This window comes from Sander lucioperca, chromosome 8 (genome assembly GCF_008315115.2).
Source record: "Sander lucioperca isolate FBNREF2018 chromosome 8, SLUC_FBN_1.2, whole genome shotgun sequence".
Lineage (NCBI taxonomy): Eukaryota > Metazoa > Chordata > Actinopteri > Perciformes > Percidae > Sander > Sander lucioperca.
In genome coordinates, this window is record NC_050180.1 from 28,878 (window position 1) to 40,000 (window position 11,123).

The 11,123-nt window shown below is 39.7% G+C and overlaps 1 pseudogene; it reads right to left on the reverse strand.

The window, feature by feature from the left end:
- Positions 1-507: 507 nt before the first annotated feature.
- On the reverse strand, positions 508-4,413 carry LOC116067637 (annotated as a pseudogene).
- Between the last annotated feature and the right edge of the window lie 6,710 nt (positions 4,414-11,123).

An 11,123-nucleotide genomic window follows, 5' to 3' on the forward strand; every position in this document is an offset into this window, starting at 1 on the left:
TCAGATGAGTGGGCGCTGTTTATAACAGATAATATTCAGTAAACTAAAATGGAAAAGATGTGTGAGTATTGAAATCTTTTCTGTATTTCATTTTGTGTTATTTACTGTAGATTAAAAGTCCAATTACTGATTTGTATTTGTCCAGCTCAGTGAGCCAGTTTCTGTCTAATTTTAAACCCAAATGTGAACTGTTCCCTAACTCTTCAGATAATAAACAAGTGAAAGTGAGTCATCTGTCAGCAGAGAGCTGTTTCTGTCTGCTGAACAAACTGAAAGAGAATCAATGATAGAGATTATAGATGAGCTGTAGAGGCATCATGATGGTGGGTTAGAGTTACACACACAGGTTCTTGGAGCACACGAAAGAAGCCTGGTAGGTACAAGGCCTGTCGTTCCAGTTCTTTCCTGTAGAGAGAGTTTCCAACCAATGAATTACATTTAATGTCAAACTTTTATAATTGAGACTGCAACATACGACAAGATGTTTTAAATGTTATATTTACCTCCTGAGTTGATCTTATTTCAGTTCTCCACTCCAAGGCGGTTGTCAGGCTGCCCCACAGCCCAGATTGTGTAGTTGAATATGGATCCATCAGTCCACATCTATGTACCCTCCTGGAGGAGAAAGATTGTTTTAAAGTCAATGTGAAATCAAGCGTTCTTGTTATTGTAATACTCATTCAGGCAACAAGAGGATCCTCCTTGTTTTCTACCGGTCACATGACAGTTAAGGTTAACAGTCCTTATAGTTAAATTTAGCAGAGAAACGGTGACTGGGAGCCAGAGGACCGTGAAGTGACGGTCCTTTCAGAGTTACAGTTGAGTTCAGCAGACAAAAAGTGAGCGTCATGCAGCGACAACAGTAAAGTTTAGAAAAAACAGAAGGACTAGTTAAGATTAGAAAAAAAGATGGTGGTTTGGATTAAAACACTTCCAGGACATCAACACCTGTTTCCTGGTGAAGGTCTTGTGTTTTCTCCTGAACTTCTTCAGGACATGAACACCTGTTTCCTGGTGAAAGTCTTGTGTTTTCTCCTTAACTTCTCCAGGACATCAACACCTGTTTCCTGGTGAAAGTCTTGTGTTTTCTCCTTAACTTCTTCAGGACATCAACACCTGTTTCCTGGTGAAGGTCTTGTGTTTTCTCCTTAACTTCTTCAGGACATCAACACCTGTTTCCTGGTGAAGGTCTTGTGTTTTCTCCTGAACTTCTTCAGGACATGAACACCTGTTTCCTGGTGAAAGTCTTGTGTTTTCTCCTTAACTTCTCCAGGACATCAACACCTGTTTCCTGGTGAAAGTCTTGTGTTTTCTCCTTAACTTCTTCAGGACATCAACACCTGTTTCCTGGTGAAGGTCTTGTGTTTTCTCCTTAACTTCTTCAGGACATCAACACCTGTTTCCTGGTGAAGGTCTTGTGTTTTCTCCTGAACTTCTTCAGGACATGAACACCTGTTTCCTGGTGAAAGTCTTGTGTTTTCTCCTTAACTTCTTCAGGACATCAACACCTGTTTCCTGGTGAAAGTCTTGTGTTTTCTCCTTAACTTCTTCAGGACATCAACACCTGTTTCCTGGTGAAGGTCTTGTGTTTTCTCCTTAACTTCTTCAGGACATCAACACCTGTTTCCTGGTGAAGGTCTTGTGTTTTCTCCTTAACTTCTTCAGGACATCAACACCTGTTTCCTGGTGAAGGTCTTGTGTTTTCTCCTTAACTTCTTCAGGACATCAACACCTGTTTCCTGGTGAAGGTCTTGTGTTTTCTCCTGAACTTCTTCAGGACATGAACACCTGTTTCCTGGTGAAAGTCTTGTGTTTTCTCCTTAACTTCTCCAGGACATCAACACCTGTTTCCTGGTGAAAGTCTTGTGTTTTCTCCTTAACTTCTTCAGGACATCAACACCTGTTTCCTGGTGAAAGTCTTGTGTTTTCTCCTGAACTTCTTCAGGACATGAACACCTGTTTCCTGGTGAAAGTCTTGTGTTTTCTCCTGAACTTCTTCAGGACATGAACACCTGTTTCCTGGTGAAAGTCTTGTGTTTTCTCCTGAACTTCTTCAGGACATGAACACCTGTTTCCTGGTGAAAGTCTTGTGTTTTCTCCTGAACTTCTTCAGGACATGAACACCTGTTTCCTGGGTGAAAGTCTTGTGTTTTCTCCTTAACTTCTTCAGGACATGAACTCTGCTCCCCCTCTTGAAAGCCCTGTGTTTTAGGAGCCAAACATCCCCCCCGACCTCCTCCCTACGAGGATCTTCATGCTCTTATACAGCAGCAGTCAATGTGCTGCTGACAGTAATAAATACGTGAAATACACACAGATTACAGTGATTTAATTTTCACAGTTATATGTACGAATGCTAAATGAGAACAGGCTGAGAGGCGAGTGACATCACTTCCTGTGTGATGATAAAAGTCTCACCTTCACTGCGTCAAAGCCTCAGATCCAGGTATTTTTGTATGTACCGGACGCTTGGTTAATGAAGGCTTTGAGGAACGTATTTTCCTCAGCTGAGTGGATGGAAGCCAGAGTCCCACCAGCGGTCTGGCAGAAGGTCTAATGGAGACAATATCATCAGTTTAAAATGTTTAGAAAGAAACAAAAAAAACATAATCACATTATTTTCATCTCAGAGCAGTTTTACAGTCACAGGGGGACATTTTTAGGGCCCGAGCGCCGACAGCGGCGAAGGCCCTATTGAAACTGAAGGAATTATTATTCTTTTTCCCGGCAAATGAATTGGCTTTTTGAGGGGCTTAACATATTCAAAAACTCACCAAATTTGGCGGTCGCATCAAGTCTGGTGAAAATTTACGTATTTTAAGGGTTTCGGGAATAGGCGCCCAAAAATGGCTCGCTAGCGCCTCCTACAAAGTTAAAAAAATTGAGCCCCTGCAGTGCGTTTAACGTAGACTCACGAAATTTGGTACACATGTGTATCAAGTCAGCACGCACACAAAACGTCATTGGAGCCATACCCTAAACCCAACAGGAAGTCCACCATTTCGAATTGAAAGTTCGAAATTAGTGCGATTTTGGCCATTTCCACGTCGTACTTTAACGAACTCCTCCTAGAGATTTCATCCGATGGACTTCAGACTTGGTCTCTATCATCCCAACACCTTAAAGATGAAAAGTCATTAAAAGAAAAACTTTTCGTCTGACGGTGTGGGCGTGGCGTGGCGGCCATTTTGAGTGTTGAGCGATGAACAAATAAATTGTTGTAACTTGAGTGTACGTTGTTGTATCTGCCCGAAAATTCTCACGATTGACAAGGATCCAGGCCTGAGGACACCTACAGGCCATATTTGACTTTTGGTCATAGCGCCCCCCACTGGCAACAGGAAATGCGCCTTATATGACAAACATCATCCGATTTACATGAAACTTAGAATGTGTGGTTGACATGTGATAATGAGCCGGCCCCTATAATATAACCACGCCCACTTACTCAGGCCACGCCCCCTTTCATAACATTTGAACCGTTTAAGGTAGAGTCTTGTGTGAGGTGTCATTAAACTCAGCAGAGAGTTGCTTCTTCATTGGTGATGGTTTGGCCCGCCCCCTATGCTTAAGCCACGCCCTCTTTCACAGCTAATAAACTGTATGGCGTAGAGTCTTGTGTGAGGTGTCATTGAACTCAGCAGAGAGTTACTTCTTCATTGGTGATGGTTTGGCCCGCCCCCTATGCTTAAGCCACGCCCCCTTTCATAACATTTGAACGATCTAAGGTTGACCATTGTGTGATGTATCAATGAACTCAGCAGAGAGTTCATTCTTCATTGGTGATGGTTTTGCCCGCCCCCTATGTTCAAGCCACGCCCCCTTTCATAAATGCTGACCCATCTAAGGTAGAGTCTTGTGTGAGGTATCATTGAACTCAGCAGGGAGTTCCCTTTTCATTGGTGACGATTTGCGGTGTCTGAGTGCTGCGCAAATGGCGGTCGCAAGGAGCGGCGACCGCCGGTAACCTCGTCGCGCGCAGAGGAGCGAGGGCCCGTCCATCGCTGCTTGCAGCTTTAATTATACTTTTAATCAGTGGTGTGGAAGAAGTAATCAGATCATTTACTTCAGTAAAACTACTAATATCACACTGCAAAAATACTATATTACACTAGAAGTAAATGTTGGCTACTTAGTTACTGTTATTAATACTTTAACTAGCTACATGTTCTTGATGATACTGACATACTTTCAATGCAGGACTTTTACTCTAACAGAGTATTTTTACAGTGTGGTATTAGTAGTTCTACTGCAGTAAAGTATTAGAGTGCACTGATATTAAGCATACATGTGTTATAATAGATAGAACTGCTGTACCTCTGCATCGATCCAGGTCTTTGTCTGGATGTAGAAAGCGAAACAGCGAGAGCCGAACTGAGTCCAACCAGGAGGACAGGGAGTGTGACCCTGTATCAAGAAAGATACCAAAAACAATCAGACTAGTCTATATCGACAACTGTTACGGGATTGAATTTTTGGTGCTCTGGGTCGGAACGTATAACTGACATGCGGCACAAGAACAGGACAGTTAGATTACAAAATTTACGTTCGAGTGACATATCTCAGACAGAATTCATCAAACATCATCATGAAAGATATAACTAAATCATGCTTCACATGGCTGACAATGAGCAGAACTAAAGGAAACATAACCATCACTAATAAATGGTACATTTATAGTTAATTGATCTTTAGTTAATAGGTATTTTACTATTAAAAGACAATGATATGATGATTCATAATGTTTTACTCATTATAAGCAGTGTTGGGAACGTTACTTTAAAAAAGTAATTAGTTACAGTTACTCACTACTTGTTATAAAAAGTAACTGAGTTAGTAACTGAATTACTCTATAATAAAAGTAACTCGTTACCAGGGAAAGTAACTATTTGCGTTACTGTTAAAAAAAAAGTTGCTATATGTCAAAGAATTAAGATTTTTTGAGCAGTTGTTTAGTCGTGAGGCAGAAAGATGTAGCTTCTGCTGCCTGGAGGACTTTGCTCCGAGTCCTTCTTTGCTAGTGGATGGCGAGCTATCCTCTGGTGGAGGTATCGCTGGTTTTGGTCACTAGCTTTGTAGATGCGTGTGTTGCTATGAGATGCTTCATTAAATTAGAGTTGCTTACAACGGATGTCGACAAAGTCTTCTCTCCTGGACATAATGTACACATTACATGCACGTTCTTGCCTTTGACCACAATGAATTTGAAGTAGTGCTTATATCTCCACCTTGAAAATGCCAACTTTTCATCAGATTGCTCCTGACTCGCCACCTTTGCTGCTTCTTCGAATCTCTGTTCAGCTGTTGTGTGTGTGTGTGTGTGTGTGTGTGTGTGTGTGTGGCGCGTGCTGGCATGTGTGTAAAAACACTGGCTCTGATTGGCTACCATGAAACATGACTCTGCCTTAGCCAATCATAATGGCTTATCTCGTTATTAACCCACCTCCTCACTAGCTGTGAGCCAGGGGTGCGTTCGGATTACACAGTTTATTCAATCAATGCATAGTAACGCACCGCATTTAACGTCCAGTAACGTTAACGGCGTTGTAACGACGGGAAAAGTAATTAGTTAGATTACCCTGTTACTGAAAAAATAATGTTGTTACCTAACACCGTTCTTTTAAACGGCGTTATTCCAAACACTGATTATAAGTAATGTTATAATTAATGTTATTTCATCATTAATTTAGTGTCATATACAATAATAAGTTTATAACTTCAGATATATAGTTAAAACTTTGTCAGTGATTAATAATTGTTTTGTAAACATCTATAAACATTATTTGAACGTCTATTATAAAGGTGCAACTAATCCTTATAATAATAAGTTAATGATTAATAAATGGTTTATAAAGCATCAAGTAACATTTATTTGGCCCCTTTAAATCTTTTTTTGGCGATCTATAAAAGAGATGATTATTTTATTATTTTATAATATCTAAATAATGTTCATAGATGCTTTACTAAGTCTTTATTAACCATTAACAAGGTAATATTTTCATCTGACGGTTTACAAACGATTTCTTAATCATTAACAGAAAGTTAATATAATATATAAAATGTTTTGATGTGAACAACAATAAACTGTTAAAATAATAAGTAATAATAAATAGTAAATTTAAGCATAACTAATAATTAGTAAACATTATTATCACTTTGTTGTGAGATAAAGGGAACTTTATTTGGTTAATCCGGTTGTGTCAGATCATCTCATTCTGCAGCTGCATGTGTTTGCATCCACCTAGGTAAGGTACATTTTTGTACACACATCTCATTGTGCCTCATGTTTGCTTCCCTTAGGCTTCCTGCACACTGGCTGCGATGCGTGAGCGTATCGGCTGTGTGGCGTGTCTGTTTTTATTTCGCTCCCATGTTAACAGGTTAGAGTTTGCACACTGCCTGCATGACACGCCGAAAATGTGTGCATGCTAGAAATAGGAACGACGCCTATTTTTCACGCGACACGACAGCGTGTTGGAAGTGTTTCAAGGCAAAATAGAATAGGAAAAGATGTTTATATGTTATTTTGACAGAAATACATTTAATAAATGACATGTTGATGTTTGAAAGTCTCGAGGTTTTCACATAAAGGCAGATATAAATGTAATGAAAAAAATAATAATAATAATCGATTTTCAAATATTGCACCTGTCAATACAGAAGGAAATATTCTGTAGTCTATTTTGCCGTCAATACTGCCGACGTTGTCTTTGCTGTAATCAGATCAGTATATATTTATGTTTATGTTTATGGGAAACATCCATGTGTCCAGACAAGGCTAGCAGCAGCAGTGCCGCGTCAGACACCTTTCTGGTGAAAGACATAGAAAACGCCACGCAGCCGCCACGTAACAGACACGCAACAGAAACGCCACACTCACGCCACACAGCCAGTGTGCAAGTGGCCTAAGTACATTGTTAGAAAGGGCACAACATTCCCTACATTTTAATGTATGAAGAGTTAAAACTGTGGCTGGTATAGCAAAGTAAAGAGAACTTTGCTTCTGCTGCTGTATATCTGTCAGCTGGGTCCTGCACTCTGAGTCTGAACATTTCATCCAATACACACTAATGTAAAAATGTCAAAGGGGCATTTCCTCTTAGTCTCAAACAAGGTTGAATATTATAAGAAGTGTTAATGGGATTTAACAGTTGAATACTACCCTGAATGTATGAAAGATGTGGAACAAGTTTGAATGGAGTTGTTTGGTTAATGTATGAAGGAGTAGATTGCAGTTAAAAATAAATGAATTTGTGTCAAATGTGAACATACAAACTAATTTTCAAATTAATTTTTTTTTTATCTCTCTGCATGTGAGCGGTAGGTAATTGTGAGAGACAATTAACAACGTGCATGTTTTATTTGATGTATAGTAGTTTATAATGTTGTTTGGCTTGGTCATGTGTTACATATGTGACATTTTAGTTGGAGGATATCATTAATGATAAAGAGCAACAAAGCAAATGGAAAGACTGATGCCATCTGTGGAAAGACGTTAAACAAAGTCAACAAACTGCAGACAAATAATGTCAGACAATGAATGACCATGTGTGACCGATGATCATTAATGAGCCATTCATCAAATTAAAGCATCCTGCTAGTTATAAGTGTATTATATACTATAGATATGGTTTGTATTTGATAGACTATCTAATTAAAATGTCTAATTATTAAATACACCAAGATTTCTTAAAATAGAAAATTTCCTTTCGATTAATATAAGATTAGTTATTAAAAATAGATGAAACTGTGATAATGAATTGAAAGATAATGACCTTTGCTGAGGTGGTGATTGGCTGAAACAGAGAAGAACAAGCTGATGACTGTCACTGAAAGAAAATCTGCATTTAATTTTCTGCAATATAGTATAAACCAAATATATCAAACTTTCAGGCAAACATTGATTAGTAAGGATAACAGTACAGGTTGAAATATCCATTATACTCACATCAATGCTCTTTGTTCTGCCTGGTTTAGTCTGGAGGGAAAAGAGAGTCACAGGCCCTTATATACCTTGGAAATATATACTATACATGCTATTCATGTCATGAGCATCAAGGCAAAGGCAGTGCAAATTCAACTCATACATGTTAAAAAAGAAAAAAAAAAAAAGAAAATAAGGCAGTTTAATTGATTTTGGTTTTACTAAGAAATTGTGTAACGATGCCGTTAATAGCACAACTGATTCACCTGCTGCAAGCCCTGTTGGCACACCTCCAGCAGGGGTGACAACGCAAGAAGAAGCTGAAGAAATAATGTCCTCTCTGGCTGAAGATGGTGGTAAGAGCTCGTCAGAGGCCATTCACCATCCTAACCTCGCTGGCCAAAGATGGTGGTAAGAGCTCGTCAGAGGCCATTCACCATCCTAACCTCGCTGGCCAAAGATGGTGGTAAGAGCTCGTCAGAGGCCATTCACCATCCTAACCTCGCTGGCCAAAGATGGTGGTAACAGCTCGTCAGAGGCCGGTCACAATCCTAACCCCTCTTGCTCCTCTCTCCTGTTAAACTGGAATAGCCAGCAGTGGAGAGACTGGAAGAGCCCATATACATGGCTGTTTGTTAACCCTTGTGACGTCTTTAACTCTTGAGCGAGATTATCTATTGATTGATGGAATAGCTGACAGTATAACGCCTTTAATACTTCCCAAAGCTACCATGGAGATGATCATTCATGCTTTTATTTCGTCACGGTTAGATTACTGTAATTTCTCTTTTTACTTGTTTTAATAAATCTTCGTTGAGCCGCCTTCAATTGGTGCAAAATGCAGCAGCCAGGCTTTTAACAGGAACAAACAGAAGGGCACACATCACCCCGATTTTGTTTACTCTCCACTGGCTTCCAGTAAAATACAGAATTGACTATAAAATTCTAGTGTTAACTTTTAGAGCACTACATGGACAGACGCCGAAATACATTGCTGATTTGTTGACCCCTTACTCCTCTTTCCGCACGCTTCGTTCCTCAGGTCAAAATCTCCTGATGGTTCCAAAAACCCGCCTTAAAACTCGGGGAGACCGCTCCTTTCAGGCAGTTGCTCCCAAACTGTGGAATGCCCTGCCCCTTTCGCTGCGTGTGACCGATTCTATCGTTTATTTTACAAAACAGCTAAAGACACTCCTATTCCGACAAGCTTTCACTTGAATGAGATATCATTGTTTTTATGTTTGTATGTTTATTTTATATTATTTTTTTTTTTTTTTTTAAATTGTTAATCTTGCTGCATGTAAAGCACTTTGTGACTCTGTCTGTGATAGGTGCTATATAAATAAAGTTTACTTACTTACTTACTTACTTTGCATGTTGAGCAAAGTCACACTTGGCCATTGGCTGCATCCTTTGGTTTTATTCAGAATAGACGCAAGTAACAGCTGCATGTTTTTCACTTCACCTCCTCACATTTTAATAGCAAAGTTCTTTGTTTATTTTCAGACTGGAGGCAATACCAGGTGCAACTCCCAATTACACTTTTGTTTGCAGAGTTAAGTTGAAGCTCAAACGGAACATGTTAGAGACCGTTTCTGCTGCAGGGAGCTCGCAAAGTAAAACCTAAGTGTTGCTCCTCCAAAAGGCCTCAGGCAATACTAACTACAGTCTACACACACTGTGGACACACAGCACTTTGTTGAAATGCTAACATGCTGCTGGCAAAACGGTTAAGGATGGAAGCTTGGGGTGCGTTGCTTAGGCCTAATTGAACGGAGGAATTATGGTATTCTTCGGTAACCTGAAGAACTTTAACTTTACATCTCAAAGACAGCTTGATGCTTTGTTTATAGACTATTTGTGGGTGGCTGTTTGCTGTTTGACCTATCTATTCCTGTTGATAAAGTATAATAGGGTAAATCCTGTATAGTGCATACACTTGTAGCTGTGATGTAAATATGTCTCTGTTAAGAAAAGATCTCCTCGGAGAAATGTCTTACTGGTAAGAAAAGAAAAAAGAGAGTGTTGAAAAGCTGAACACAGGTGGCGAAAAACTAATCTCCAGGTCTATTATAAGACCTATAAAGAGAGACTACGCATTTATAATTTGGTGTGCTTTGTTTGCTACTGTCTATAGGTTAACAAACCCTCCAGTACCAGTAGCATCTGAACTTTTATCCACCAAGGCCTGCAATGATTTTGCCACCTTCTTCAATGAAAAAGAATTCAGAAAATTAGACAGTCAGTGCCTCCATATCGAGTACAGGGTATGTGTTGTCACAGGGTCCAGGCAAAACAGATTCTAATATGACCCAATTTCATATAATTAACCGTAAAAACCTGGAGGACATTATACAACATCTGAAAACCTCCTCCTGCTGCCTTGATATTCTACCAACGGGCCTTTTCAAAATGTTGCAAATTGTTTGGTTACAGATCTTCTACAGATTGTAAACACGTCTCTTCTCTCAGGTATCTTCCCACAGGCCCTGAGAACTGCAGTCATTAAGCCACTCTTAAAAAAGAACAATCTAGACACGTCACTAATGAGCAACTATAGGCCGATATCAAACCTTCCATTTTTAAGTAAAATCATTGAAAAAACGGTTTCTCAACAACTGAACCTTTTCTTGTCACTAAACAACAGTTTTGATGCCTTCCAGTCGGGTTTTCGACCACACCACAGCACTGAGACAGCTCTTGTTAAAGTCTTTAATGACATCCACTTAAACACAGATAGTGGCAAAATTTCAGTCTTAGTACTACTTGATCCCAGTGCTGCATTTGATACGGTCGACCATGACATATTACTAGACCGATTGGAAAACTGGGTTGGCATTTCTGGCTCAGTACTAAAGTGGTTTGAGTCTTATTTAAAGAATAGGGACTACTTTGTGTCTATAGGTATTTGAAGGCTCTGTTCTGGGGTCTCTTCTGATTAACATCTACATGCTTCCACTGGCTCAGATTATGGAAAACAACAAAATAAGTTACCATAGTTATGCAGATGACACACAAATTGACATAATCTTATCGCCAGGGGACTATAGTGCAATACAAAAACTGACTAAAACCAGCACACCCATGGGCCACAGATGGCGCAGGTGCATTTGCTATTTAAACGACGTGGGCGCTGGACGGGAAACTGACAACTGCGTCGGTCTTAAACTAGCAGAGACTTGGGACGGGCTTTGGGCTG